The sequence below is a fragment of the Equus caballus genome, chromosome X (genome assembly GCF_041296265.1).
Source record: "Equus caballus isolate H_3958 breed thoroughbred chromosome X, TB-T2T, whole genome shotgun sequence".
Classification (NCBI taxonomy): Eukaryota; Metazoa; Chordata; class Mammalia; order Perissodactyla; family Equidae; genus Equus; species Equus caballus.
In genome coordinates, this window is record NC_091715.1 from 88566038 (window position 1) to 88592541 (window position 26504).

At 37.8% G+C, this 26504-nt stretch overlaps 1 long non-coding RNA gene across 4 annotated transcripts in view; it reads left to right on the forward strand.

The window, feature by feature from the left end:
* LOC138921827 (uncharacterized) overlaps nt 1–26504 on the forward strand; it is a 158760-nt gene that overhangs the window by 89150 nt on the left and 43106 nt on the right. For all 4 annotated transcript variants that reach the window (XR_011434708.1, XR_011434710.1, XR_011434709.1 and 1 more), the window contains one exon: nt 20264–20358. This is a non-coding gene — a long non-coding RNA (uncharacterized lncRNA). The remainder of the gene's footprint in view (nt 1–20263; nt 20359–26504) is intronic.

Here is a 26504-nt window from a genome sequence, read left to right on the forward strand (position 1 = left end):
TACAATAAACTGAGGTGAAAATTAAGAATGAATAATGGAAATTAAGTTTTTTACTAATCTTTATTCTAAGGAGTTCATCTCTGAGTATGTTAAAAGTATCAGTAATCGTTGTATGCCTGAAGTCAGATTTTTTAGCATTACACTCTAATGTGAACCTTCTGGCAAATGTAGTACTATTTAGCTTTAGGAAAACGAACTGAAAACTAACTCCCATGACGATAGCACTTTTTGAAGTTTTAACTTAAATAGAAATATGAGGCTTGCTGAAATCTTGCGTATTTTGGTTCTTGTTTCAATTGTCAAATGAGAAAAAGGGTATGGATATGTTCATAATTTTTGGTAAATCTTACATAAATGCACAAAAAGGAAATTATAAGCACGAAACCAAAGCTGGGCTTGATGCTTAAAGAACAAAGAGAATTTTTATTATTAATTTTTGCCTGAAAAAAGACTAAAGATTTCCAGGGTTGCTAGGCTTAAAAATGACAGCTCTGCCTTTAGACATTTAATTGCTGCTTGGGGATAATTACTTGTGCAAATAAAATTTATGTGGCCGTCTACAAGTCTTTGCTGCCATCTGTTGGCTGGCTGAGAAATCTGTAAACTGCTTTCTAAAGATAAAGGCAAAATGAGGGTTCGATAGAACCGAATAAGAATTTTAGGGGTCATCCAGAGCAACACCTGGCCTCTCCTTTCCAATCACTTACATGTTTAAATTACTTTAAAAAAAACTCCCAGAAGCACAGTTGTATGTGTGTAGGGAATTTCTGCATTTTCAGAATGTTGTGGATGGTCCTGGCATCCATTTTAAAGCAGAAAAGGTTCCAGAAAATAAACAATAGAAGAAATCAGAATGTATTTTTTTCAAAATTTAACTGCTCTAAAATACATATAAATCATCCCTGAACATGTGTACAAAAACTAACAACTCATACTTTAAAAAATAATCAATCTATTGTCGCTGAGGGAGTGAGGGTAAAACAAAGGACATCAACGGTCCTTGGCTACTTGGCATATATTAAGTGAAGGGCACGATTGCTCCCTTCAGAAATTGGTCTTTGTGCTCATTTCCTTCTCTTCGTATACCCTGCTTGCTTGTATTTTTACTGTGAACAAGATAAAAAAAATCTACCTTGTGCATTAGAAGTATACTGAATATGCTCCTGGGAAAACGAGAGGTCAGAGAGCCAGCAGCAAGGAGCATTTCTGACGGCCTCCTTGTTCCCTGGTTGTGTTTGGTACATGAAGCGCAAACAAGCTCCCTCTCCTCCTCTTTTGCCACTCCTCCCCCGGCTCTCCTCTTTTGAACACTGTGCTTTATAATTAAAGCCATTCTTTTGGTTTTTTAGTCACTTGCCTTTTCTGAAAGGTTCCTGTCAATGAATAAATTCCTCAAGTAAAAGTCTTTCCTATAAACATCTTAGAAATAAAAATGCTATGGAAATCCTATACAAATTGAAAACTCTGAACTCCTCCAATAAATGTGTAAATGTAACTAGAAAAATTCATGATCTTCTCCATCATTATCCCTGTTTTAGAGCCTCTGAACAAAATGAAACAGTCGGCAGGCAAATGGCTTTCAGACCAGACATACTGTCCCTCCGACTGTACTGTTATATGGATCTTTCACATAATAGCTTAGAATATAGCGTAGCAACTCAGAGCAGTAAACTCTTTCCATGTTTGCACCATGACTGTACTGAGAAAGGGTGAGGATAAAATATTCACATGCAGATAAACGAATTAGTATGCCAAAATTTTGCTCAGAATTGGACTGTCATATTTTATTTCTACTCCTGTTTTAACCTTGAAGAAAAGAAATAGAAAAAAATAGTGATGTTCTGTATACTTGAATGACGATGACCATTTCCATACAGTAAGATATATTAATTAAATAATTTTACTCCATAAAAGCAATATTTGCTTCATTGATATTCTTAATGTATTGGGTTTAAATATGCCTTCATTTTCATGTATAGTGGTTTCTACAGATAAGCAGAAGTGAGACACATAGAGGAAGAAAAGCTGAATAGCTGGAAGAGCCCAAAATGACAACATTTTTGTAGTACGAGAAACTTGCAAATATCAAAACAGATGATTAGAAGTCTTTGAGCAAGAATGGGTTGAAATCATGGTGTTTTAAAACCATGCATTTTAGAAATACGTTCAGATAAGTTTCTGAGGCAGAAACTGGGAGATAAAATGAAATCTTACCTACCCATAGAACATTTTGTTTTAATTAGTGCCCGATGATACAGGCGTAGAGAATGGATATTAGCAACGAATGCTACTGGCCTAATGATGAAATGTGCTAGGCAAATGATTCAACTTACTCTCAGTTAGGCCCATTAATATTACGCCATTTACTATATCCACAACCCAGAAGAGAACCGAGAATCCAAAAGTCATTTGTTCAGAAGATTTATAACTATGTGAGACAGTGGGAACAGTAATAAGTGGGTTTTTTTCTCTTAAAGAGAATAAAACGTCTGTGATAAAAATAATTTTTATGTGCCATTTTGCTTAAAGGAGTAATAGACACCTTGTAACATTCAGAAACAAAATAAGCATATAAGCATATCTTCATCAATAGCTCTAAATGCTCCATTGAAAATTCAAGGAAATACTCCCAAACAAAAAAGAGAAGATTTTTTGGTTTTGTTTTTTATTGTTTGATAGAATATTCATGTATTGAAGGTTATTGTACTACTTGGGAAAACAAAATAATGGATTCTGTGTTTTAACTCATTAACTGAGAACAACAATTCTGAAGATTTTGTTCCTTCTTTGGTCCTATCCTTGAGTATTTCTGTTATATATTTATGCACATTTGCATAGGTTTATTGAGCTTAGGCTGTGTGAAACATGCATATATGTAAACACATATAAAGATATACCCATGAGGATATACACTGCCTTAGAGACCAATGAAAAAACCACATAAAAATGAATCATTTATTGGGATATTTCCAAATAACTTCTGTTGGTTAAATAATTTTAGTTACAAAATCAATACACGATTCAATTAAAATAATTCACAGAACAAATTCATGAAACAAAAAGTATGAAAGTCATCTGTCATCTCCCCCCACCCTATTTTCTTTTCCAGAAGTAGTTATTGTTTGTGGTTTGGTGTGTATCCTTCCAGATCTCTATCTCTCAGATTAAGGGTGTGTGTGTATGTGTGTGTGTGTGTGTGTGTGTGTATGTGCGTGTGAGAGAGAGAGAGAGAGAGAGAAAGAAAGAATGTTTGTTCTGCTACTTGGTATTTTGGTATTTTCACTTAGTAATGTACCTTTGGAATCTTATTATTTTATACATATGGATTTACTGAATTATCTTTTAAATCTACGTATTAAACAAAAGTACGGATAGACTATAAAATATTTAACCATTTCTTATTGATATGCGTTCAGGCTATTCTCAGTCTATCCCTATTGCAAATACTACCAGGAAAAAAAAAATGCACGAATCTGTATGTATATATAATAGTGCACATATGCAGGAGGAGGACAGATTCTCAGAATCTGTCTTCCCAGTGTACTTCTCAGAAGTACACTGCTGGGCCAAATGGTCGGCCCCCCAAAAATTTTTTTAAAGAATTTTTGCATAGAACCTAGTCTAATATTTATCACACTCAGACAAAAATTAGCCCCATGATGACAGAATCTGTAAGAGATATTCCTTATCTTGTTTTGCTAGTCCTGGGAACCAGAACCTTGCCTGTAAAAGGAAGCTCAACCCAGCCTCTGACTCCACCACACCAAAAACTTGTAGGACCATTTTGAAGAGAAAAGAACAGTTTGAGTTTTGCTGTCTCTATGAATACTATCTAGACTTCTTTTATCTAAACCAATAATATATATGTGTTTTTTTGAAGACAAAAGAATTGTTAAATTGAGCTTGTCTCCATGCGTATTATATCATTCTCCATGCTAAGTATTTTTTGAGATATATTAGCCAGGTGATGAATGCAATAATTTCTAGTCTGCTTGTGTCTAGTTCTTCTTTTCTAAGAACTGATGATTTTTACTGAGTTGCGTGCCCTTCTTGTCACACTGGGATTGTTTTGTCCTTGTATTGCTGTCTTTAATCTGAGTTTCTATCTACAGATTTGCATAAAGCTTTCTCCAAATCAAATCTTTATCCAATTACTTCTACCTAAGGCTCTGCTTCCATCCAACATGCTGTGCCCAATTCTATTTATTTACCCATAAATGGCAGTTCTGCTGTGGCTCTGTCTAACTGAGCACTTTGTATTGTGTCTACATTCTGTATCTCATCAGTGTTTTAGTACTATGGTGATGGGAGGTGTTCAGCCCAAACACTTTTGGGCTGAAAGACTGAGGGGACTTATGCTCATTGGGATCTGAGTTGTGCCACAGCACATTCTGTGTGACACCATTAACAAACCTCTGTATGTAGCCATGTCTCACCTCATCCTTATCCCCAGTCACACCACTAGGTATGTCACAACCACCTCACACCCATTACTCCAAATTAGTGAGTACAATGTCCTACACACAATAGGCACTAAATGTTTGTTTAATAATGAATGAATTAATCAGTCCTACTGACAGGTTATTCTACCATGAAAGCTGCCAAAATGCTGAAGTCTGCCATATTGTCATTTCACTTCGGAGAGTTTGGAGTGGTTTGATACAAATCAAACTGCTTCTTCAAATCTTAGTATTCTATAAATTTGCCACACAACCTTACTTTTCTCCCACAGGTATGCAATGCTGGAGGCCATTATAGGCCATTGTTTTTGCATTGTACTCTTGATGTCTTCTTAGTGCTTTGTTCCCAGATAAGTGAATTGTTCATAATTTAACCCAGCAGTCCTAATCATTATTATTAGGTATTTAACATTAATCACTAAATGCTCTATCACCCATTAAAAATATGTGAGAATTATATTCTGTAGAAAATATCAACAACTAAATCATTAACCTTTTCAATGTTCTGATATAGCACCTCCATGCGAGTTTTTCCAGAGTGCCTACTCTCACTAACCCATGGGGAGCAGGTGAAATGACCAGTCATTCTAAATGCAAAATATTCGAAAGGTCAACTATAAAAATATTCAATTAATGATGGACCATAAATTGTGATAAGCAGAGAAGAGTAGTTATCGAGAACGATTTCGTCCTCAGTCACTTTAATGGGAACAGGAAACGGCAGGGATATTAGCTCTTTTGATTTCATGCAGCACCTGTCGACTTGGGGACTGCCTCAGGTGGCAGTGCAGCCAGGAACGCCGCCCGCTGCAAAGGAATGATGATGCTTTGGCTTCTGGATTGGCTTGTGACATTTACATTTTCTTTCTTTTCTATCGCATCACTCTTTGATTAAAGCCACAGCATCATTTCGGTAAGAATGCTTAGAGTCCCATGCATGTTGATGTAAGAGAATGTCAGGCTAACTCAATATTCTGTCAGTTTTCACATTTTCATGGATAAAATCAGATACCAAAAAAACGTGAAATCAGAAAATCCAAGGCCTTCTGTAAGTGTGGACCCTTTATGAAGCCATTTCCTGCACTGTTTCCTGGTCTCTTCATACCATGGGCCTATTCATCTTTGAAGTCAGTGTAAGGTCCCCTCGTCCATGTTGCTAATGGCCAGTCATGGCCAAATTAGAGAATTTTAAAGAAAATGTTCGTATTATTTATAAATTGGCCATAACTTGAAGTAAGGAACACATTAATCAGAAAACTATATTGGGAAGTGGTGGTTTATCTCCTCCTACAGTTCCCATTGTTAGTTATATTAAACGTGGCTTAGATGAGATATCCAAATCATAAAATTTAAAATGGTAACATCCATGTTTGCTATTTAATCTGCTTAGTTGTTCAGAGTGTTATACACCAAGAATAGCATAGGCCAATGGTTAGGGCTCTGAATCTCAATCTTGTCATCTCCCATTTCATGAGCTCTCATCTATCTGTTTAGCACACAGACTAATTTGAGATGTGTCTCCCTTTTTCCATGGGCTATCCTTGAGTCTCGCTCACATTTTCCAGAGGTAGGATTAAAAAAAGCAAATAAGACATGCGCTTCTTCCCTAATATCTAGGATAAGTTGCTCATTTCATGCTTTCTTTCACTGATTTTTCACTTGGGTCTTCTAATTTAATCAAGGGCAGGGCCATCTCATCTGTTCTCCTATTCTTCCTTACTAAGAGAGCCCTAATTTTGGAAGGAAGTGGCATAGTGCCTTTTTCGTTTTCATGAGGGAAAGCTACATTTACAAGACCCACTTGCCACTAGGCATGCCATGTAAGTTTGTTTCGGTCAGAGAGATATAAGTGGATTTTACCTGTGAGGCTTGTAGGGCAGCTATTGTTTTTCTGATAAAAAGAGAGAGAGAGACTCAGCTGCAATGAGTATTTTGCCCGTCCCCTTTTGTCCTGCCTAGAGTTAACAGCAGAAAAAGAGAAGACACTTGACATAGTGGGGCCACATTACTAGCCTTGGACTGCTTACTTACGGGTGGATATCTTTTTAAGTGCAAATAATAAATGTTTACATATATAACACATTATTTGTCAGATTTTTTTATTAGCTTATCTTGAAAATAATCCTTACCAATGCAACCTATAAGATAATTTCCCAGGGAAAGAGAAAGACCGATGAGGAGGCAGGAAGGGTGGAAGGCAGGCAGAGAGAGAGAGAATAGTTGCGTGTATGTAGAGGTGAAGGGAAACCTTGATTCTCCCTAGGAAATTAGAGTGTACAATTAAAAATCACTTTATGATACTGTCACATTGTTATTAATGCCACGGAGTCAATTCTGACTCTTAGCGACCTTGTGTAGAGCAGCGTGGAACCCCGCCTGGTCTTTTTGCACAATCCTCTCACCTTCGAACACTATATCAATTTCTGCTACTATTCATAGGGTTTTCATGGCTAAACTTTTTGGAAGTGGGTGGCCAGGTCCTCCTTCCTAGTGTATCTTAGTCTGGAAGGTCTGTTGAAACCTGTCCACCATGGGTGACCCTGCTAGTATTTGAAATACTGGTGGCATAGCTTTCAGCATCACTGCAACGCACAGCTGCCACAGTATGACAACCGACAGATGGTTGGTGTGGTTCCCTGACCGGGAAATGAATTCAGGCTGTGTCAGTGAGAGCAGTGAGACACTATCATGAGTGGGTGATATTTAACACAAGCAATAGCATTATAGTAGTTGAGATGACTATTAGATATTTGGACAATTCCCTTCTTAATGAGTGTAAAGTGGCTGATTAAAGGTTTAGACAAAGAGAGTGGGACAAGAGTAACAGCAGATTGGGGAAAAGACAAAGAAATATAGATGGACTGAAAAAGGAGAGAGTTATAAAGATGTCAATTAAAGTTCTAACTGTAACAAAACTTCAGACTGATTCCAAATTGTTTCAAATGAATGAAACAGTGCAAGGAGGAATGAATACATTTTGTACATGGAAGTACTCCCAAGTTATTGGTTATGCCAATCTAGCATTCATTCCCAAGGGAGAATTTTTTTGAGAATACTTGGCTTTGACTAAAGGAAGTTAGTGTCAGTCATATTGGTGAAATCTGAATCTTGACATGCATGTGTTATTTACTCTCTGTCATTCTTTGTTCTGTGGATAAAAAGGAAACTTTGAAGTATTTGGAGAACTGTTATTTGTACTGCATCTGGGAAAACCAGTTGTGATTTTCTTTGCTTTTCACCGTTAAGATAATCCTTTAAATTAGGCTCTTCTGGTATGTGGTTTATAGTTTCCTTGTTTCTGCTAAATGAACCAGATTACCTGAGACAGAATTTTGCCATTTTGTGTGTAGTGATATTATATAGGAATTCATGAAGCAAATTTATCTTGTCACTGGGGACAGATGTTTTTGCATTGTCAAGTTTCAGGCCTATTAGTTTGGGTTTGAATGAGGCTAGAAATTTCAAACTGCCCTGCTTAGTTGGCCTACATTCAGCTCCAAAGCCCATAGGTTGGAAATCTAATCAATTGAGGATAGTTTGAGGAAAAGTTGTAATTTTTTCTTTTCTGGGAATCCTGATGACAAGGGTTAAGCACTGTTTTCCTGAGATTGTAAGAGCACGATGCTGTCTTGAGGCAGCTAAAAGAACTAAATTATCTCTTTTAGGAACCTTTCCAAGTTAATGTGATTTTGTGATTATGAGAGGGATAATTGTATCATATGGTTCATTCTTCATAAAATAGGGAAATAAAAATTTTACCGAAAGTAACTTATTTAGACTACAGAAGGAGAAGAAATCTGCTAAAGAAAAAGAGTGCTGTGTACTCACCTATGTGCTTTTGGTGGCATGTGACAGCTCAAACTAGAATAAACAGAAAGGCAAATACATTGGCTCATAACTGAGAAGTTCAAGGATTTAATAGACATTAGGCATGTTAGAGTCCAGGGTTTTAACGAATGTCATTAGAATTCTTTCTTTTTCCTCATACACTAGCTTTATTCTCCACTAGGCCCTCCCTATGATATAAGCAAAGATATTACCATGCTTTATTTCGTCTATACTGCTTGAAATTCAAGTATAAGAAAATTCCTCTTTCCCAATAATTTTGGCAAAAGTCTCAGTGAGGACTTACATTGGCTTAGCTTGGTTCTTGTGCCTACCACGGAAACAATTGCTATACCCAAGGGGAGGTGCTACTCTCATTGTTCAGGCCTTAGCCATATCCCAGGCCCATTATCCCAGTTTGGCTTTGAATGAGGCTCGGAGCTCTGGAATGAATGATGTCAACCCACCCAATAGATACGAATTTCGATAGTTAACAGAAGGGTGCTTCTTAAAAAGAAAATCAGATGCTATTACTAAAAGAAAGAATAAGGAATGCTGAGCAGGCAAATTTGACAGATGTTCACAATACGCTTCGATGCAACACAGGAAGTATGATTAAAAAGACAAAATCATTATAGGTAAGAAACATGGAACTATACACACTCTTGTCCAACTGACACTAGATGGCTTTTTCCTTCATAATAAAGTAAAAGATCATTTCTTGTGTGTGTGTGTGTGTGTGTGTGTGTGTGTATTCCAGATATCTTTATATTAAATAATAGATTCAGACTTTCTACTTACTCTACTTGATAACATATTTGGAGGTTTTAATAGGTCTAGCACTGAAACATTTTATAGATGGGCAGGGAACAAAATGCAGTCATTATAGCTTCAGGATTGGTCATGTGGCTTTCTTTTATATTGTATTAAAGTATTGTACCTCATTTTCATGTACTGCTTATTTTTTAAATTTTGGAATCAGACTTTTAGAATGGATTAAATGCTGAAGCTAGGGAAAAATTAGAATGAAATTTCAACAAAAAAGCAAGGCATATATACACTCATTGAGTTCAATTCATAAGCAGCAGTGAAACTAGATACCTATTCAGTACAGATGGTTTTATAGGCCATGATACATAAAAGTTAAAATCATAGCTGTTAATACATGACATAAATTATGGGTGTTTTCTGGAAACCTCAAACCAAAGTGGGAGATTCGTGGTAGTCTTTCCCGCACAAACTAGATGCTCAGAGAAGTTAAGTTTCAAGATACTAGACTACATTGGCATATTGATTGTAATTTACTGAAAAATACCTTAGTGATCTGAATATTTTAACAGTGATTCCAAATAATATTACATCTACTAATATTACTCATCTGTGGGATCCTATCTAATATATTTTTTTCCTAGATCATTGCAGGAAATATGCATGAGAATTTTGACAGAAATTCTTATTGTTTTTGACTCTTTTATTAATACTTTGACGTTAATCACTTTTCTACTTACAAAGCAGGAATTGTCTTTATCTCAGAAGGCTTTCTGAATCTTGATCAATTGGTCTGTACTTGATGTTTAAAAATTCTTTGATAAAGAGCATTGGAGACTGTGGGTGGGGAATTATTATCAAAGATAATTACTATGGCAGAAATTTTGAAATCATCTTAATTTTGAAATAGTTCAAAGGACATTAGGTAAATGATGTTGCATTTAAGACAATGTTTTTAAGGCATTGTGATACTTGTATATACATAATTTTATTTTACTGAAGTCATCGTGTTGTATTTATTAGTTGCACACAGTATTCCAGAACCATTTGAGTTTATCACAATTCTGTGTGTTTAGTATTAAAGTTGTATTAGGAAAATTTGGATAAAAATGACTTTATGTCAACAAATGTGAAATTGTTTTTGGTGAACTAAACATGGGAGGGTCAAGATTGACTTAGTTATAATGAGCAAATACACAAATCAGCAAACTAGCTATACATCTCAAAGTATATAAAACAAGCAATAGATAGGCTTTTGTATTTTCACCTTTTATTTTGTCAATACATGGAGATGTTTACTCTATGGACAAAAGCCAATGTTGATATTGTGATGGCAGTATAGCCTTAAAGATGAAAGCATGTTTGGAGTCAGACAAAGCTGTGTACAAATACAGACTCTGCCCCTAAGAATTGTGTGGCTTTGAGCATGTGTCTATAAAATGGAGATAGTTGTAGGTTGTTGTGAAGATCAAACCACACAACGTTTATAAAGCTTTAGCAGAAAGTTTGAAATAGATATTAGCTAAGAATTGAAGAATAAAATGGTAGCCAGTGAGTGACATCAGCAACAATGCAGAGTTGTTCCCTTTGTCTCTCCCCTGTAAGTTACAACCAAAGGGACTTTTATTAACCAACAGAGGATTCCCTTCACAGCATAATGGGATGCCAGAGAACACAGCCATTCATCTGAAGATAGGTGGATTGGATCCCCCAGAAGTGGTGGAACTGGATGAACAGATCCCTCCCTGACCCCAGAGGCAGTGATACAGGTTGTGGGTCCTCACACTGCAACCAGGGTGATTTTAAGAGGAGGAGGAGCAGCCTGGTCTGTGTGTGAATACTTCTGGAGTGGTGACCTGGACCATGGAAGCATGCACCATGCTGCTGTGGCCTCGCCCATAGGAATGCTCCCCACTGAGTGGTGGTGGCTCAGTCCCATGAAAGAACCTTGCCCACCAAGCACAGAAGCTCAGCCAAGGTACCCACAAGCAAGTGCAGAGCTGGCCAGCACAAAAAAAAAAGTGCCCCTCCTCTCCCACCTAGCTTAGCAGCTCAGCCAGTCCACTGTTGAGCACAGTGGTCCTGTCCAGAGGAGCGTGAACTGCCTGTGCATGTGTGCATGACCCACCAAGCAGCTGTGGCCAGGCCACACAAATGCAGAGCAGCCCTATCAGTACAAGTCCCAGCAGATGGGGGCGGGATCAGAAAACACAGCAGTGGCAGGTGGAATCTGTGACCTGATACTACCACAAATGTGCTGGCAAAGGATCAATTCATCAAACACCATAAAGAATTACAGTAACACTTCAGAGCAGAAGGAAAATGACAAGTCTCCAGAAACCAATCCTGAAGTCACAAAAATTTACAATCAAATGACAGGGAATTCAAAATAATTGTCATAAAGAAACTCAATGAGTTACAAGAAAATGAGTTTCAAACGAGTTACAATGACCTCAAGAATAAAATTAATGAGCAGAAGGAAGACTTAACCAGAGACTGAAGCTCTAAAAAAAAAAAAAAAAAAAAACAAAAAAACCCAGAAATTCTGGAGATAAGAGCAAGATTAAGGAGACAAAAAATAATCTAGAAACCACAAAAAACATGGCTGATGTTATGGAGAACAGAATTAGTGATTTAGAGGATAGAAATATAGAAATGTTTCAGGTGGAGTAGGAGATAGAACTAAAATTTTTTAAAAATGAAGAACTTCTTCGAGAAATATCTGACTCAGTTAGGAAATGCAGCATAAGGATTATAGGTATTCAAGAGGGAGAAGTGAGAGAGAAAGGAGCAGAGAGCATGTTCAAAGAAATAATAGCTGAGAACCTCCCAAACCAGAGGAAGAAATCAATAGAACTCATAATTACATCAACGCAAAAACACCTTCTCCAAGGCATGTAATAGTAAAACTGGTGAACGTCAAGGACAAAGAAAAAATCTTAAGGGGAGCAAGGCAGAAGAAAGTAACCTACAAAGGAACCCCTGTCAGGCTTTCAGTAGATTTCTCAGCAGAAACCTTACAGGCTAGGAGAGAATGGAATGATATATTCAAAATCCTGAAAGACAGAAACTTTCAGCCAAGAATACTCTATCTGGCAATACTATCCTTCAGATATGATGGAGAAATAAAAGCTTTCCCAGAAAAACAAAAGCTGAGGGAGTTCATTGCAATAGGCCTGCCTTACAGGATATGTAAGGCTGAAAAGCAAAGATTTACAAAGCCTTGACCAAGGAAATAAATAGACAGATAGAATCAGAAAATTTAAGCTCTATATCAGAATAGGTTACCAAAGGCTTAATTATAACATAAAAGATAAAGAGAAGGAAAGCATCAAGAATAACTCTAAACACTTCAATTTAGCCACAGACTCACAACAGAAAAAAGAATAATTTGTGACAACAATAACTCAGAAGGGGGAAGAGGAAAGGGATGGAACCTGCTTAGGCTAATGGAGATAAGAGGCTATCAGAAAAAGGACTGTCTCATCTATGAGCTCTTTTATGGAAACCTCATGGTAACCACTAAGCAAAAGAAATCAGAGCAGAGCCACAAATCATAAGTAAAGGGAAATCAGAAAACCATCACAGAAAACCACCAAACTGAAATGGGAATCAGAAATACAAGGGAAAAGAAACATTGGATTGAATTCTGCAATCAAAAGACACAGAGTGGCTGGATGGATTAAAAAGCAAGATGAAACAATATGCTGCCTCCAAGAATCACTTCTCAGCTCTAAAGACAAACATAAGCTCAGAGTGAAGGGATGGAAGACGATACTCCAAGCAAATTGCAATCAAAAGAAAGCAGGTGTTGCCATACTTATATTAGACAAAGCAGACTTTAAGATGAAAAGACAATGAGAGACAAATAGGGTCAGTATATAATGATAAAAGGAGGACATAACACTTATGAATATATGCACCTTACACAGGAGCACCAAAGTATATAAAGGAACTATTTACAAACCAAAAGGGAGAAATTGACAGCAACACAATAATAGTAAGGGACTTCAACATCCCACTTACATCAATGGATAGATCATCCAGACATAATGTCAACAAGGAAACAGTGACCTTAAATGAAATACTGGACAAGATGGACTTAATAGATATATATAGAATATTCCATCCAGAAACAGTGGAATACACATTCTTCTCAAGTGCACATGGTACCTTCTCAATGAGAGACCATGTGTTGGGAAACAAGGCAAGCCTCAATAAATTTAAGAAGATTAAAATCATATCAAGCATCTTTTCCAACTGCAATGCTATGAAACTAGAAATCAGCTACAAGAAAAAAGCTGAGAACGTCACAAATATGTGGAGACTAAACAACATGTTACTGAATAAACATTGGATCAACGAAGAAATCAAAGGAGAAATCAAAAAATACCTGGAGACAAATTAAAATACAACATACCAAGTCTTATGGGATGTAGCAAAAGTGGTACTAAGAGGGGAATTTATAGAAACACAGGCTTACCTCAACAAACAAGAAAAATCTCAAATAATTAATCCTGAACTACACCTAACAGAACTAGAAAAAGAAGAACAAACAAAGCCCAAAGTCAGCAGAAGGAGGGAAATATTAAAAATTAGAGAAGGAATAAATGAAATAAAGACCGAAAAAATAATAAAATTGATCATTGAAACTAAGAGCTGGTTCTTTGAGAAGATAAACCAAATTGACAGACCCTGAGCCAGACTCACTATGGAAAAAGAGAGAAGATTCAAATAACTAAAATTAAAAATTAAAGAGGAGAAATTGCAATGATTAACACAGAAATACAAAGGATTATAAGAGAATAGTATGAAAAAATACATGCCCACAAATTTGATAACCTAGAAAAGATGAATAAATTCTTATACAACCTTCCAAAACTGAACCAAGAAGAAATAGAGAATCTGAATAGACCAATCACAAGTAAAGAGATTCAAAAACCTCCCCAAAACAAACAATTCAGGAGCAAGTGGCCTCTCTGGAGAATTCTACTAAACATTCAAAGAAGATTTAATATCTATCCTTCTCAAACTATTCCAAAATATTGAATACATTGGAATGCTTCTTAACTCATTCTATGTGGCCAACATTACCCTGATACCAAAACCAGACAAGGACAACACAACAAAGGAAAATTACAGGCCAATATAACTGATAAAGCTAGATACAAAAATCCTTAACAAAATATTGGCAAATGGAATACAGCAATGCATTAAAAGGATCATGCACTATGATCACGTGGGATTTATACCAGGGATGCAGGGATGCTTTAGCATCCACAAATCAATCAATGTGATACACTACATTAATAAAATGAGGAATAAAAATCACATGATCATCTCAATAGATGCAGAGAAAGCATTTGACAAGATCCAACATCCATTTATGATAAAAACTCTCAATAAAATGGGTGTAGAAGGAAAGTACCTCAATATAGTAAAGGCCATGTATGACAAACTCACAGCCAACATCATACTTCATGGTGATAACCGAAAGCCATCCCTCTGAGAGCAAGAAAAAGACAAGGGTGCCCACTCTTGCCACTCTTATTCTACATAGTACTGGAGGTTTTGACCAGAACAATTAGGCGAAAATAAATAAATAAATAAAAGGAATCCAAATTGGAAAGGAAGAAGTGAAACTCTTGCTGTTTGTGGACAACATGATCCTATGTGTAGAAACCCCTAAAGAATCCACCAGAAATCTATAAGAAATAATCAACAACTACCGCAAAGTTAAACAGTACAAAATCAACATACAAAAATTAGTTGTGGGGCCGGCCCAGTGGCGCAGTGGTTAAGTGTGCATGTTCTGCTTCGGCGGCCTGGGGTTCGCCGGTTCAGATCCAGAGTGCAGACATGGCACCATTTGGCAGGCCATGCTGTGGTAGGTGTTCCACATATAGGGTAGAGGAAGATGGGCACGGATGATAGCTCAGGGCCAGTCTTCCTCAGCGAAAAGAGGAGGATTGGCAGCAGATGTTAGCTCAGGGTTAATCTTCCTCAAAAAAATAAATAAATTAGTTGCATTTCTATACAGTAATAATGAACTAGCAGAAACAGAAGTCAAGAATAAAATCCCATGTACAATTGCAACAAAAAGAATAAAATATCTAGAAATAAATTTAACCAAGGAGGTAAAACACCCACACCAAAAACTATAAGACACTATTGAAAGAAATAAAGAAGACATAAAGGAATGTAAAGATATTCCATGCTCATGGATTGGAGGAATAAGCATAGTTAAAATGTGCACACTACCTAAAGTAATCTACAGATTCAATGCAATCCCAATCAGAATCCCAATGACATTCTTCACAGAAATAGAACAAAGAATCCTAAAATTTGTATGGGACAACAAAAGACCCTGAATAGCCAAAAGAATCCTGAGAAGAAAGAATAAAGCTGGAGGCATCACAATCCCTGACTTCAAAATATACTACAAAGTTATAGTAATCAAAACAGCCTGCTACTAGTACAAAAAGAGACACACAGATCACTGTAACAGAGTTGAAAGCCCAGAAATAAATCCATACATCTATGGATAGCTAATCTTCCACAAAGGAGCCAAGAGCATACAATGGAGAGAGGAAAGTCTCTGCAATAAATGGTGTTGGGAAAACTGGACAGCCACATGTGATAGAATGAAAATAGACCATTATCTTATACTATACACAAAAATTAACTCAAAATGGATTAGACTTGAATGTAAGACCTGAAACCAAAAACTTCCTAGAACGGGCCAGCCCCGTGGCCGAGTGGTTAAGTTCGCGTGCTCTGCTTTGGCGACCCAGGGTTTCACCGGTTTGGATCCTGGGCGAGGACATGGCACCGCTCGTCAGGCCATGCTGAGGCAGCATCCCACATGCCACAACTAGAAGCCCCCACAACTAAAAATACACAACTATGTACTGGGGGGCTTTGGGGAGAAACAGGAAAAATAGCATCTTAAAAAAAAAACCTCCTAGAAGAAAATATAGGCAGTACATTCTTTGACATCAGTCTTAGCAGTATCTTTTCAAATACCATGTCTACTCAAGCAAGGGAAACAAAAGAAAAAATAAACAAATGGGGCTACATCAGACTAAAAAAGATTCTGCAAGGCAAATGAAACCATGAAGAAAATGAAAAGACAGCCTACCAACTGGGAGAAAATATTTGCAAATCATGTATCTGGCAAGGAGTTAATTTCCAAAGTATATAAAGAACTTATACAACTCAACAACAACAAAAAATCTGATCAAAACTTGGGCAGATGATCTGAACAGACATTTTTACAAACAAGATATACAGATGGCTGAGGCACATGAAAAGATGTTCAACATCACTAATTATTAGGGAAATGCAAACCAAAACTACAAGAGATATCACCTTACACCTGTCAGAATGGCTATAAGTAATAAGACAAAAAATAACAAGTGTTGTGAGATAATGTGGAGAAAAAGGGAACCCTCATACACTGCTGGTGGGAATGCAAACTGGTGTAGTCACTATGAAAAACAGTACAGAGACTTCTCAAATAATTAAAAATAAAAATACCATACAGGGGCTGGCCCCATGACTGAGGGGTTAAGTTCATGTACTCCACTTCAGTGGCCCAGGGTTTCACTGGTTTGGATCCTGGGTGCGGACACGGCACCACTTGTCAGGTCATGCTGAGGCAGCGTCCCACATAGCACAACCAGAAGGATCTGCAACTAAAATATACAACTATGTACTGGGGGGCTTTGGGGAGAAGGAGAAGGAGAAGGAGAAGGAGAAGGAGAAGGAGAAGGAGAAGGAGAAGGAGAAGGAGAAGGAGAAGGAGAAGGAGAAGGAGAAGGAGAAGGAGAAGGAGAAGGAGAAGGAGAAGGAAGAAGAAGAAGAAGAAGAAGAAGAAGAAGAAGAAGAAGAAGTAGAAGAAGAAGAAGAAGAAGAAGAAGAAGAAGAAGAAGAAGAAGAAGAAGAAGAAGAAGAAGAAACAAAGAATATTGGCAACAGATGTTAGTTCAGGTGCCAATCTTTAAAAAAAAAAAACAGTCCAGCTATCCTGCTACTGCGTATCTATCCAAAGAACACAAGATCAGCAATACAAAGTGATATATGCACCCCTATGTTCATCACAGCATTATTCACAATAGCCAAGACATGGAAGCAACCCAAGTACCCACCAACTGATGAATGGATAAAGAAGATGTGAGGTGTATATACAGTGGAATATTACTCAGCCATAAAAAAAACAAAATCATGACTTTTGCAACAACACGGATGGACCTTGAGGGTATGATGTTCGGTGAAATAAGCCAGACATGAGATACTGCATGAATTCCTTCATATGTGGAAGATAAATAAACACATGGATAAAGAGAACAAATTAGTAGTTACCAGAGGGGAAGCGTGTCAGGTAGTGGGTGAAAAGGTTAAAGGGGCATCTATGTATGGTGTTGGATAAAAACTAGACTATTTGTGGAGAGCACGATGCAATCTATACAGAAACTGATATATATTAATGTTCACTGAAAGTACACAATATTATAAACTAATATGGCCTCAATAAAATAAAAAAAACTCAAGAAATAAAATAATAAAAACATAGATTTAGAAGGGATCACTATTTTTCTCTAACCTATAGTGTATCCTTGCACAAATTAGAAAAGCATGTCATCTCTGGGTGAATACAACCTCAAGAGTGCAGGCCTGGTGACTGGATGGCACCATTGTGCAAAGCCTAAGGCATCTCTTCTTCCAGGCTGTCGCAGCCTTGCAACAGAATGCAAAGCTTGGCAAGTCAAGTGTGTCCTGAATTCATGCCTTCAGTTGCTCCATCTCTCAGATGTCCATGGGTCCTGTCCCCATGTCCTTACAGTGAACAATTTATGTAACATAAAACTCTGTCTCAATTTATGCCCCAAAGTGTTTTGTCAATGAATTTCTTCCAGAGAAATACAGTCCTTGCCTTACAGAGGGTTCCAGTGACTATATTTTTCTCCATCTCATTATAAAATTTTAGTTGAAGAAAACTTGTCCTAAGTAAAGAAAAAAAAATTCCCCAACAATTCTCTATCTTGTTGATACTTGCCCACGCGTCCTACTATAATGTCTTAACAGATCAAAGAAGTGTAGTCCTAAATTCTGGTATTACTTTGTCGATGAAAATAATCCATAACCAATCTATAAATGAAAATTTGGGTGAGTTTATTCTGAGCTTAAATCTGAGGACCATGGCCCGGGGCCTTTCTTCCCGAAGGAAGAAAGGGCACCAAAGAAGTGGGGTGCACAGAGTGGTTATATACCCCCAGAGAGGATGTTTCACATAGGATTGAAATGTCCCTTTTACAATAGCCGCGAGACTGCTCTGTCGGCACAGCGATTGAAGGAAATAGCAGGTAGGTCTGCTGTCTCGGTGAACACAGCAGGGTGGCACTCTGTTGTCTCCAGCTGGGTGGTCACAGGTGAGCTGGGTGGTCAAAGGTGAGTGCAGCAATCAGTTCCTAGCCTAAGGAAAGATGCTTAATCTTTAAGGAAATGCCAATGTTGCGGGGGGCGGGGGGGGGGGGTAGGGAAGTTGCACCTTTATCTCAAGGGCCTTTGTTCTTGCCATAGGAAATGTATATACAATGCATGCTCAATGGCCACAGTCAGGCCCTTTTGGAAAAAAAAAGTCAGGCCAAATTAGGTTTATACCAAATGGCTTCCTCATATACTCCAATATATCCTATTATTTGCCATTTTTATTTGTCAACCTTTAGCAGAAATGATGCGGGGTCGGTGAGCCGAGAAGTCGAAAGAAAGATTTCTTGGACTCTCAAGATCTGGCAGTAGTGCTCTTTTATTTAGAGAATAGTGTGGAATAGCATGGGGACAGGACCCATGGGCAGTCAGAGCTGCTGCGTGGGGACAGGGCCCACGGGCAGGAGGAGCCGCTGCTGCTGCCCTGAGTTGAGGGTTGGGGCTAATTTTATAAGGCATGGGTATGTGAGTCATCTCTTTACAAGACAAAGGAAAGAACATGAAAAAAAGTTCAAATGGTATCAGTGCAGGTGGGGTGTGGACATTGGGTGATCCCATGACTTTTAGACGAGAATCAAATCGGATTAAGTAAAGGTCAGAAGCCACCACCCTAAATCGGTTACATGAGATTGCCAGACAGCAACCAACTTAAGTTCTTGCCTCTGGCATTAAGAGTTTCTAGAGATAAGGCCATCCCCCTTCTTCCTGGCACAGAGAGGGAGGCATCTTTACAGATAGAGGTTTCCCTTAGAAATGTAAATGTTTCCCAACAAAGGGGCAAGCAAATTCCACTCCTCGGAGCCTGCCTCTCATCTGTAGTTTTAAAATTAACCAGCCTAAAAATCCTCATCAGAAAGACTTCAGAGACATGTCTATTGAAGGTTTAGACTGGATATTCCAAGTTGTCATCAAAATCTCCTCTGCGTACATAAGTTAAAAATGCTTTGAGATATCAAGAAATGGAGTTGATCTTTAACTGGGCAGATCCCGGACAAGACAGTAGTGTGGTTTACTGGTTAGGAGCATGGGTTTTGGAATCTAAAAGGTTTGGATTCTAATATGAATTTCAGCCTGTTATTTACTAATTTTTTGGCCTTGATCAAATTTCTTTACCTCTCTGAGCTTTAGGGTTTTCACATGTGAAGGTAAATAATACTAACTTTGCAGAGTAGCTGTGAGGATTACATAAGACTCTAGATAAAGAACTGGCATATTGCAGTCACTCAATAAATGACAGTTATTTTTATTGACTATTGCTGCATGCTCCTAAATACCCAGTATTATTATGTTCTGTAATGCCCAGCAACAGTCAGCTTAGGTCAGTCTGGGGATGAGTAGGCTTATTTGTACTGTATCAAGACCCTGGATGAACATTCAGACCTTTTCTGCACACGATTGGATGAGGCTCTTTTATGCTCTTGAAAGAGATACTAACAGAAGGCAAATGTCTGTATCCTTGAAGAGAAGCTGGTGACTGCTTTAGTCTGGGCAGCATGATATCAATTTGACTGTTTGCCATTACAAGGGTAAGACTTGTAATTGTGTATCAAACTTCAAATATGATGCTCTCATGTGGACGCTAAGAATCTACAGAATCGTAGCTAAAATTTAAAAAGTATGTTTTCTTATCCTTACCACCAATACACGGTGGCATTATGCTTCCAGGAGACCTAAGTGTTGCATAAACATTAAGCTGTGTCTTTGCTTCATTCTCTTCACAGAGAGTCAAGCACACAAGGAGGTTAAGTGATTGGCCCAAGGCAGTGTGCTGTGCCAGTTAAAGAACTGGGAATTGAACCAGAAGTCAGCCTCCCAGGTAATGTAAAACCTAGATGAGAAAGTCCCTTTGTTGTTGGTTCTGTTGCTTATCCTGTTCCTCTTTATACTAACATCAAGTACGTTCCGTCCCTTTATGATCTGGTTAAGTGTTTGTACGGCTATAATGAATCATTGGTGCCTGTTTTATATGAGAAACTCTGAGAAGGCAGGGACTGCATTTACACAACAAAGACAATAGACTTAACAGCTAACTCTCCAGTAAGTCCATAATCTTTTTAATCTGACAAAACCTGTAACAAATGTGGCTAGAAAAGCCACAATATGAGGCAGGACTGAGCCTTCCTTCCAACAAGTAATTCCCTTCGCACTTCCGTTTTCCTAACTACTAGTATTTTGAGGAGCTGTTAGAGATATCAGGATAGAAGAACGATTTCTCTCAACCAGCAGCAGAAAAGAGAGCGAGATCCTGAGATTTTCATCAGTCACTATGATTAAGAAAGAAAATTGACATGGATTGAGTATGGTTTATTTTTCCAATGCCAAGAATTATTGAAAAAGTTCATTAGCAAGTACCAATTTTTTCAACCTGCCCCCTAGTGAGGCAGAAATTCATCTGGCAGACAATTTATTTGGTAGTAAAATGAATCAAAGATCACACAGTCACAGCCTTATCATCATATTAATAATTTAAATAGCATGCTAAGGTTTATAGAAAATATTCCAGTGCATCATTACATTTTATCCTCACAATAGTCCCATCGAGGGCAGAAGACATGAGTTTGTATCCCATTTTAATTATGATCTATCTTGACACCCTACTAGCAAGTGGCAGATTTAAGACTAGAGAGTGATGTCTTCTTAATTTGAGTTCAAGTTCTAGTCCAGGGTCTGTCTATTATACTATGCTTCCAGAAAGGACTTCAAAAGCGTCAGATCTGGATGACTGACTTCAATCAAGAAAGATAGCATTTCTGTTTACTAGATGGGGTCCCTGAGGCCCAAATGCCATATGACTTCTCTACTTCTAGCTCTAGATCACACAGATCGCTCTAACTCCTAGAGAGGGGTTATACCTGCCACAAATTTTTGCTCCTTTCCAGACCCCATATAATTAATACGTCTGGCACAAATCACATGTATTTTTTCAAAATTTTTTTTTTGTTGAAAATATATTTGAATTATAGAAAGCCAACATTTTTCGCACCTAGAGGCTCTTATATTTTAATGGACATCCAAAGTCCACTCTATTTACCATAGGTTATATAAATTATAGTCATTATCATCTCCGCTGTCTTCCTTATCCATTGTTATATTGCTGTATATAAGTTGCATCGGGTAGTGGTGTGCTGATAAAATGATTTGGGAGGGAAAGGAGAAAGCCTTGATTTGTAGCATTTGATGATTTCCATTGTGTAAATACTCCCACCATTGCCGACTTCAAGCTACCAATGAGACAGTACTGAACACAAAATTGAGAAGACATGTACACAATCAGCTCTTTTAAACTGGTATGAGCTGCCTCTGGAACACCACGGAGAGGGAGATCTAGGACATGAACCTGTGAGGACATGGACAGGCAAGGGGAAGTGCTTATTTATTGATTCAAACATGTACTTGGTACCTGCTGTATAACTGGGGTTCTGTTAAGAGCTTGTGGGGGGAGATTTTTTTGAGTGTGTACTATGTGTTTGGCAAATGCTAGGTCCTTTAGGCACATATCCTTGTTTCACCTTCATAACCTCAATATAAAACATGCATAATTGTCTTCATTTTGTTAGATGAGGAAACTGATGCTCCCTGAGATTAAGTGATTTGTCCAGTGAGTGACTAAGCCAGGATTCTAGTTCATGTCTCAGGGTCTTCAAAACACTTTGTGTTATGCCAAGCCATCCTGGCCAGGGATTCACTGCCTTCAAGAAACTCACAGTCTAGTTGAGACTATAGACAAGAAGCACAACCATAATATACTGTGACAACATGAGGGTTGCAGAAGGGGGGCAATTAATTAACCTTAATGCAAGTTAGGCAAGGCTTCCAAAAGAAAGTGATTTGAATCTTTTTATAAGAGCTTATAGGATCTAATCTGGTGTATTGAGGTAGGGAGGATATTCCTGGCAGAGGGAACAGCATATGCAAGTCATGGAGAGGTGGTTGTGGAAATTACAAGTAGATTTGTACTTCCTTCATTCAACAAATATTTATTGAGCACGTACTATGCTCCAGACACTGTTCTAGGCACTAGATATACAGCAGTCAACAAAACTTAAGAAAACTCTGTCTTTATAGAGGTTGCATTGTATTGGCAGCAGATGCAAAATTAACAAATATATAAGTAAATAAGTATGTCAGATAGTGATTAATGATATGGGGAAATAAAGCAAGGGAGGAGGGCTAAGTTGTGTCAGGAACATGGTTACAATATTAAGGAGTGTAGAGTGGGAAGGCTGGGAGTAGGGTGAGACATGGGAGGCACCCAGAGCACAAAATTTAAGGAGGCAGTCACGGTTGCTGACCCTGCACTTGCACAAGCCTGAGAGTGAGCATCTCTTTAAATTTTGTGTCCTGGGTGACTTGCTTGCCTCACCCTAGTCCCAGTCCTGTGTCCTGACAAGTGGTATTTGACTAGAAACGTAGATGAGGGTACAAGCCATTCTGATATCTGAAGGAGAGAATTCCAGCAAGTTCAAAAGCTCTGAGGCAAGGAGTGCTTTTGAGAGTGATGCGACAAAGGAAAGGCAGGAGAGATGTGCAGGCCTGAAAACATGGAGAAACTTGCTTGCCAGCTGAAGAATTTGAACTTGGTCCTGAAGACAATGGTGGAGGGTGTTTAACAGGTTGTAAATGGGGTAGGCACATGGTCAGGTTTGAATTTTAGAAATATCATTGTGGATGAAGCATGGAGGATGTAGTGAATGGAGAATAGAATATATAAGAAATGTTTGAGAGGTAAAAGAAATTAGTGTCTAGAAGAACTGTGTTATTTAGGGTATTACTACGGGCTCAAAGCGAAGATAGAAGATGAGCAGAGAAGGCAAATTGGTTTTCCTTAAAATGCTCCTATGGTCATTCTTACTCTTAAACATTTACACTGAGAAAGAAGTGATGAGAAGGAGTAAGATCTGCCAACAAAATGTCGTTGGAGTAGTGTGTAATATCCAAGGTGGTGGGCGATGTGATAGTCCTGATAATCACACAATACGTGGGTTACATCTCTTCTTATTTAGAATGAGAGATTAATTTTTTATTCAATTTGGTCCACTATCTTCATACTAAGAATTCAGTATTGGGAATGGGCCTCAGCAGGAAGGCAAATTAGAATATTTTAATGGAGGGAAAATAGAAGCTGTAAAAAAATCCAGAAAAAATTAAAATTTTAATAACAATGAAACAACACCTTTTGCATTTATGTGTGTTTGTGTGTGAATTTGACTATAACTCATCTTTGGATAAACAAAGAATGGTTCATTTCTTTAGCACTGTCCCTACCTTTCTGATCTTTTGATGCCAATTTCCCATCGCTTCAAGCTGCCTCTTGTTCTCTCGTTAGAAGTGAGGACATCAGGGCTATGCACTGTGGTTTTTATATAATATATAAATAATTTTGCTTTTCACTCTTACAAGAAAATATCTTATGGCATTGGATTCAAAATGGGAATGAAATATATATCAAGATAGATTATGCTTAATTTGGTGTAATATTTTGTGACATTTTATCACAAATTATATTCCTGTCAGGATGTTAAAAAAATTTGACTACTTTATTAATAAGAGTTTTTTGGTTACAAGATGAACAAGGCCATGTTGTTACAGCTTATGCAAAATAAAGAGAGTATGTTGAGCCACTTGATATGATTCTTGTTAAAGTTCAATCAAATCAAGGATGTAAAATATTTGACACACTGCCCGTTACATAGTAAATGCTCAATAAGTGTTAATTGCTATTATTATCAATATTAACTCAACAAAATGTTTATAGATGTTGGGTTGCAGTCAGGCACAACAAACCTATGAGGGAGGTATTACTATCCTCATTCTACAGATGAGAAACTGAGCTCAGAGAGGTTAACTGACTGTCCCAAGATCACACAGAATGAAAGACCTGAGCTATGAATTCAAGCTCATTTTTATGGAGCCAACTACCAAAAGGGGCTGGAGTTAGTGGAACTGAAAACATGGGTACAGTATTTTGTTTCAGGGAAAAGAGTCAGGAAGAAGGAATGAATTTGGTAAGTTCTATAGTTGAGAAGATGATGTTGAAGAAGTTCTCACTAATGGAAGAAAGGAAAAGAAAGTTAAATTTGTTTCATGTTTACTTTCATTTATACGCTGTGATATTTGTCTTATATAGCGTATTTCTTTTAATACTCACAATAATCCTATGAGACAGATATTATCACCCCCATTTTTCAGATCGGAAAACTGATGTTTGGAGGGTACATGAGTACTAAGTGGCATAGTTGGGATAAAAAAGCAAATCAGTTGACTCCAGGAAATCGTGTTAGCTATATTTTGCTCATGACATTGACTCCTTTATGAAATGGGAAGTCAGTTCAGGTAAGTGGTTAAAAATGATCTAGTAAGGGGTGTTGTTATGGGCTGAACCATGTCCCTCCAAATTCATATGTTGAAGTGCTAACTCACAGTAACGCAGAATACCATTGGATTTGGAGATGGGGTCTTTAAAGAGGTCATGAAGTGAGAACGAGATCGTTATGGTGGGCCTTAACCCGGTACGAATGGTGTCCTTGTAAGCAGAGGAAATTAGGACACAGACATGTACACGTACAGAGGGAAGAGCATGTGAAGACACAGGGAAAAGACAGCCATCTGCAAACCAAGGAGAGAGGCCTCAGAAGAAACAAACCTTGCCAACACCTTGGCCTCAGACTTCTAGCTTCCAGAATTGTGAGAAACTAGTTTGTTGTTCAAGCCACCCAGTCGGTGGTACTTTCTTGTGGCAGCCCTGGCCGACTAATGCAGGTGTCTAGAGTAACTTTCAGGTAAAACCACACTATCTGAGACAAATAGTTTGCACTCGCCTGTATTAATTTTTCACAGTGTTTTAGTCATAAAAGTCATATGTGTTTCTTATAGACAATTCGAACATCATAGGAAAGTATTTTATCTAAATACAATTACCCTACTTCCTACCACTCAAAGAAAATATTAACATTTTACTATTTTCTTTCCAGTTGTTTGTAACGTATTTTTCACTTATATAAAGTATTTATCTTACTTTTCAAGCAATATTATAAATTTAACATTTTCCCACGCTACTGAAAACTTCTCATAATCATATTTTTAATAGCCTTGTTATATTTCATTGTATTTGTCTATTTTCACTCATTTAAAATATTTACACTTTTACTGTTCTGAATAACATTGCAGGAAGCATTTATGTGAGTCAAGAGTTCCCAAAATCTGATTATTCCCTTAAACTAGATTCCTGGAAATAAGATTATTAAATCACAGTTCTAGGAATCTAGGTCCAACATATACCATGTACACAGCAATGCTGCAAATATGGTTAATACATGTCACAAGAAGGAAAAACAGTGTTTATTAGGCAGTTAATATGAGCCAAATTCTATGTTCATCACTTTAATATATATTTCTCATAATTCACTTAAGACTGGGAGTCATTTCACATCCATTGTAAAGACGAAACTGAGGCTCAGAAGGATCAAGGATCTTGCTCAAGGTCGCATAGCTAGTGAGTGGCACTGCAGTAGACTACCAAAAGGCGCAATTCTATTGAACTGAGGGAAAGACTATCCTGTCTTCACTGTGTAGACTTTTTATTTGCTTGCTTGTTTGTTCTTTATTTCCTGTGAGGAGAACAATTTATATCCTGGGTAGTATGTCATTCTTTGGCTATATCCAGTACGTAGAAAAGATGGCGTGTTCTGCTTCTACAGCCCTCGTTTCTGTGTTGGTCGTTGGGAATTGTTCTTTCCAATTGGATGGAGGCAGAGTCACCCGTGGGCTTGTGAGGGGAAGCAGTTCTGGCTGCTGCAGGAACTGAATAGATGGCTGCTACAAATCTGTGGGCAATTGATATAGGAGGGGCGAAGCTTCTTCATGGCTACATTTTTGCTGCCTGTGCTGTTTTCCTTCATTGGTGGACTACTTTAGACTACCTATATGTTTGTCCGTCTACCTCTACTGGTGTAAGAGTTAGTA